The sequence below is a fragment of the Pinus tabuliformis genome, chromosome 3_1 (assembly GCF_031772625.1).
Source record: "Pinus tabuliformis cultivar Carrire ecotype Pingquan chromosome 3_1, CPIR1, whole genome shotgun sequence".
NCBI classification, from domain to species: Eukaryota; Viridiplantae; Streptophyta; class Pinopsida; order Pinales; family Pinaceae; genus Pinus; species Pinus tabuliformis.
Window position 1 is genome coordinate 297,785,672 of NC_142301.1, and position 6,674 is coordinate 297,792,345.

Consider the following 6,674-nt stretch of genomic DNA (forward strand, 5'->3'; position numbering starts at 1 on the left):
TTGTATACATCAATGGTAAGTTTCTCGCTTCTGATGATAAGTTGACATCAATGGCCTTCAACCGAAAGACTTCATATGGTGTTCGACATCAAATCATTTATTCACACCATGCAAAATGTACTGCAGTACCTTGAGGGTCATTATCGTTATCGGTGATTCCTCTCGCATCTTTTAACGGCTTAGATAATTGGCTGGTAATTAGATGATGTCTCTCCATGTTCAACCTCATATCATCTATTCACATGGTTAAACTTGTGCTTGAGTAAAAGATTGGATTAGATTGAAGACCCCGGATCTAGATTCATCCATCCGGGCTGCGATATATTTTCAGGACTACTATATCAAATGTACAATGGCCTTACATTCATGGTCATCCACTCATGGGTCTACATCTGTAGACGACTATATTTGTACATGTAATGAAAGTTTATAAAGCAGAGCATGGGTATGCCTTCCCTCAGCTAAATTGTGAGAAAAAATCAAAGTATAATGATATATGTATTGTAATTGATGCAGGTCTCTTTCCATTTCAAAACCCTCTCTCCAAGTGGTAAAGCATCTCACTCGACATGTTTATTTTCAACCTCATGCTTTAGGGGGCAACTGTTATAGGAAAATTTGGGCACATCAACCCCGACTTCTAGATCTGTATTATTAGGGTCCATCAATCCCTAATTCAGTTGTTTTCATTCCCTAATGAGGTCAACCTACTTCATGCTTGCTTCTCAAGAGTTTCCATAACACAATTCATCTAAACAGTGTCCCTAAGGAGATCAACGCAGGGAGCCTTCTATCAGGCTATAATGCATTGCAGGAACTACACCGTCTGGGTGCTATGCATTGCACCTAGCCTTTGTTTCACTTGTGATGAGCGAGATTCATCAAATTTTTGAAATGAATCCATTGGATTCCTCATCCAATGCATGCCTCTGGAAGTTTCCAGATGGATTGAACTCGCTTTTGGATGAGGAAGTAGATGAATGAACCTTAATCCATTATCCCCTCCTCCATGGAACCACTTCCCAATTTTGGCAAAGCATTCATGAGGGCCATTAATGGCTTAACCTCCTCCATTCAGCTATAAATGGACCAAGCATTCAAAGGCTTGGGGAGGTTGGAACTTCTTGAGTTAAGGAAATACTGTCTGAGTGAGACTTGAAAGAGAGTAATGTTATCATGTTAAATTGTTGTTTCATGAGGAGAGAAGGGTTTGAAACTGGAAGGAAGACGCTGAATCAAACATGGCTTCAAGGGTTGTAATCTTTCCTTTATCAATAAAGATTTCTATGCTTTTTCCCATTCATGTGTTTATATGATGTATATTGTACTTTTAATTCTATAATATGTTTAGTTAACAGATCGATATCTATGCTTTGATGGTTTTGTGTCTCGGCTTGTGTGTAGGTACCTTCCAAGAAAGTTATGTATGGAAGGGAGCAGTGAAAGCGATCAAAGGGAAGAAGGATCAAGTGAGAGATATAGGTGGGTTATTTTGTTCCTCTTTCTTTTATCGTTAGCTATAGGAAAATCAATCGAATTACTTTACCTATTGTTCCAGACTTGCTACTAGGTCTAGGGGTTAGTCCTTTGAGGAAACACTAAATTTGCCCATAACAAAATGGTGGCTCCACTGGGGATTGAATCATTTCCAAAATCATTTACCTCATTTCATGCCGTTGATGTGGGATACATCAAGGCCCTCCTACGATGAGTTGCTTCTTGTCGACATCAACACATCATCCAAGAAGTTGACTTGGAAACACGCCTTTAGTACCTTGAGGCTTACATACATAAATGGTAAGTTTCTTGCTTCCGGAGATAGGTTGACATCAATGGCCTTTAACCGAAAGACTTTGCATGGTGTTCAACATCAAATCATTTATTCACACCATGCGAAATGTATTACAGCACCTTGAGGGTCATTATCATTATCGGTGATTCCTCTCGTGTCTATTAATGGCATACATCATTGGCTGATAATCAGACAATGTCTCTCCATGTTCGACCTCAGATCATCTATTCACATGGTTAGACTTGTGCTTGAGTAAAATATTGGACAATATTGAAGACCCAGGATCTAGTTTCATCCATCCGGGCTGTGATATATTTTCACAACTACTATATAAAATGTACAATGGCCTTACATTCATGGTCATCCACTCATGGGTCTACATCTATAGACGACTATATTTGTACACGTAATGAAATTTTATAAAGCTGAGCATGGGTATGCCTTCCCTCAGCTAAATTGTGAGGAAAAATCAAAGTATCATGATATATGTATTGTAATTCATGCAGGTCTCCTTCCGTTTCGAAACCTTCTCTCCAAGTGGTAAATCATCTCACTCGACATGTTTATTTTCGACCTCATGCTTTAGGGGGCAACTATTATAGGAAAATTTGGGCACATCAACCCCAACTTATAGATTTGTATTATTAGGATCTTTTTTGAATTTTGTAGAAAAACCTGTCAACAGTTTTGAAACCAACGTTTCGGACTAGCTTAGTGAGTCCATCATCAGGGCAATGAGATCTCTATTTGAGAAGAGAGAGCGTCAAGTTACAGAGCTTATTAATAGTTATTTGAAAAATAATTCTGATGACTTCATTTGTAGTCGGCTTACAAATGATAAATTAATTAATAATTATTTAATTTATTTGTTTAAATAAGTATTTATTTTATTATTTATTATTTATTATTTATTATATATTTATTTAGTTTTTAATTTTATATTATAATTGTTTATTTATATAAATATTTTCTTATTATTCTAATTTTATTAATTAATTAATTTATTATTATTATTATTATTTATATATATATATATATATATATATATATATATATATATATATTATTATTATTATTATTATTTATTTATTTATTTTTAATTATTAATAATATTTATTTATTTGTTTATTTATTTATTATTATTATTATTTTGAAATTTATATTACTTGTTTAAGATCCTCACAATATGTTAATTGTTTTATAGGAATGTATACAATTTTAAAGATTAGGTTTGCAATTTTATGTTAACTAATTTATTATGTCATTAAATTTTATTTGAAGGATTAGATGGGGAGCTAGCCATGATAGGTTATATTTATCAATTTAATTAATTAAATAATTTGGCTTATTTCTTAATGTTGATATTTGCTTATTTATTTATTTTTATTTTATTTAATTAATGAATTAGGGTCCATCAATCCCTAATTCAATTGTTTTCATTCCCTAATGAGGTCAACCTAATTCATGCTTGCTTCCCAAGATTTTCCATGACACCATTCATCTAAAAAGTGTCCATAAGGAGATCAGCGCAAGGAGCCTTCTATCAAGCTGCAATGCATTGCAGGAACTACACTGTCTGGGTGCTATGCATCGCACCTAGCCTTTGTTTCACCTACGATGAGCAAGATTCATCGAATTTTTGAAATGAATCCATTGGATTCCTCATCCAATGGATGCTTCTAGAAGTTTCCAGATGGATTGAGCTCGCTTTTGGATGAGGAAGGAGATGAATGAACCTTAATCCACTATCCCTTCCTCCATGGAACCACTTCCCAATTTTGGTAAAGCATTCATGAGGGCCATTAATGGCTTAACCTCCTCCATTCAGCTATAAATGGACCAAGCATTCAAAGGCTTGGGGAGGTTGGAACTTCTTGAGTTAAGGAAATGCTATTTGAATGAGACTTGAAAGAGAGTAATGTTATTATGTCAAATTGTTGTTTCATGAGGAGAGAAGGGTTAGAAACAGGAAGGAAGACGTTGAATCGAACATGGCTTCAAGGGCTGTAATATTTACTTTATCAATAAAGAGTTCTATGCTTTTCCCCATTCATGTGTTTATATGATGTATATTGTACTTTTGATTCTTTAATATGTTTAGTTAACAGATAAATATGTATGCTTTGATGGTTTTCTGTCTCGGCTTGTGTGCAGGTACCTTCCAAGTGAGTTAAGTACGGAAGGGAGCGGCAAAAGCAGTCAAAGGTAAGAAGGATTGAGTGAGAGATACAGGTGGGTTCTTTTGTTACTCTTTCTTTTATTTGTTAGCTATAGGAAAAGCAATGGAATTACTTTAGCTGTTGTTCTAGATTTGCTACTAGGTCTAGGGCTTAGTCATTTGAAGAAACGCTAAATTTGCCCATAACAGAGTGTGACAAAATACTGTATAACAATACAAAAATCTCACTTTCTCCACACAACATTTGATACATTTCAAACAAAATCCATGGAGCAACATTTCCTTCTATCAAGACAATTCTTGTTACAAAAATTGTGGACTGTGATGCCTTAGGCCATGGCATTGGTGCATTTTTATGGGAAAAGGAAGTCCCTTTTTGTTTGGAACTATCCAACTTAAAGGAAATATGTTACTCATACCCATCTATGAAAACGAAATATTGGCTATACTACATTTGGTTAACAAATGGTATCCATACTAATAGGAAGACACTTTAATGTCAAAATATATCATGATATTTTTAAGTACTTCTTGGAATAAAGACTATCTTTAGAAGAGAAACAAAATTGCTTATAATGATTGTGATTTATTAATTTCAAATTATCTACAAAAGTGAAAACTAAGTGTTGTCAGTTCTTCAAATCCATAAACCAAGGGGGTATCCCTGATGTGAAGTCCCAATTAGAGATCAAACCATTTAGAATAGGATCCCCACCTAGGATATCGTCCTGACTACCATATATTCTTGAATATTTTCCTTGGCTCTAACTATAAAAAAGAAAGAGGAATGCAAATGTGCCTTCAAAAAGAAAGTAAGTGTTCCTAGTGAGTGTTCAGTTGTAAGTGTGTCAAGTTTCTTCTACTGCGAAGGGAGAGAAAGAAGTGAGCCTCTAAGGGAGAGGTCATAATACCACCCTAGTAGGAACACAAGTAACCAAGAAGGATCCATCTAACATCCAATGAAATAGTCCACAAAAGATGCAACGGTCATTATAATCAATCAATGAGAAAGATATGTCTAGTATCCTGCAGAATAGTCCACAAGGATGGGACAATGATAACAACCATTACATCACATTATCAACATGATAAGTACAAAAATAATTGAAATAGTGCAACTACTTTAGCACAAATGAAAGAAAACATGAACTACAAACATCCATAGAATATTCTTACAAATACTCATAATCCATGCATGACGAATATATTGGCAATGAGGCTTTTGATATTAAGTAAAATTCCCAAGGCACGTGTATACAATGAATACCACTAGCTCCAATAGTGGAATGATGGAGCCACTCCTTTCTCCCCAAAAGAACTAGCTTGTCTCTCTAATGACTTGTGGGAGGAACCAAGGTGAAAAGTCCCTTTCTCATACAATGAGGGTGTATATATAACCAATGGGGAGGTGATGCTTCACCTTCCTTATGACTCTTTGACTACCCTCTTGATTGCTTGACTTCCCATTACTTTTCGACTTTACATGATGATTTATATATTGTACATATTCTTTAGACTTCCACTTTACAATACATTTCTCCAATCTTGAATTACATATTCCACAAAATGATGTGGCACATGATGACTCATAACATGACATGACATGACACTAATGATATGGAGTACATGATGACATGGTAATGTGAAGCCATTATTTATTCTTTTTTTCTTTGGGCCTTCTCTAAAATATGGTGCACGTTCTTCTTCTTCCTCCTCCTATGACTTGAAGATGAGGAGTCTTCCATGTGATCTTGATATTTCATCTTCTTTTATACTATGGTGTTCCTTCGTCTTCTCACCTAATGACAATCTTATCTCTTTAGCTCCATATGTGTCTTCTAGCATGTCCTCCTTTTCCATATCTTCTTCACCATATTTCCATATCATGATAGAGTACTTACATATGCAATCCACTCATGGAAAGACGACATCAGTCCGATAAACCCCTAGTCTACGATTGTGGATATTGATTCATTGACTGAGCTAGAACTGGGTGACATGCTACAAAATAGGCTCAAAAACTTCAAAATTGCACAACTCAAATAGTCAGGGGTGAAGATTGAACCTTAAGACCATGCAATGAGCAGTTATTGCTAGACTGACGAGGTAAACTGTGCAATTTGGGAGGTCAGTGTGATAGGCTGAGGGGATGGGCACTCGATCAATCTATTGCATAGTTTTAGAGGATAGAGGAGCCCAGGTGATTGCACAATTTCATAGTTCAATAGCTTAGGGTTGAGGCTTGAGCCTTAAGACTGCACAATGTGCAACAGTGACTAGGTAGGAGAAAGAAATTACGTTATTTTGGGAGTCAGTCAACCAGGCTTAAGGGATACTGCACTGTTTCATCCAACTGTACCATTCCAGGAGGCAAATAAGGTCTGGTGATTGTGTAGTTGCACAGCTGAAGAGCTTAGGATTTGAGGTTGAGCAAGGAGATTGTGTAGTGTCCAATTGGGGCAAGGTTGGAGGGATGAATTGCATAATTTTGGAAGCCAAGGTTCAGGCTTTAGCATTGAAACTGCACAATGCACAATTCTAGGAGGCTGAAACTGCGCATTATGCACTATCAAGAAGAAATGTTGCATCTTGAGGGTTTGAAATGTACAATGCGCGGTTCAAGAAGGCTAGATGAGGCTAGGTTGTTGGGAATTTGCAGAAATTTGGGTAAGTGTGGGGTCAATGAAACTGATGTGAATTGTG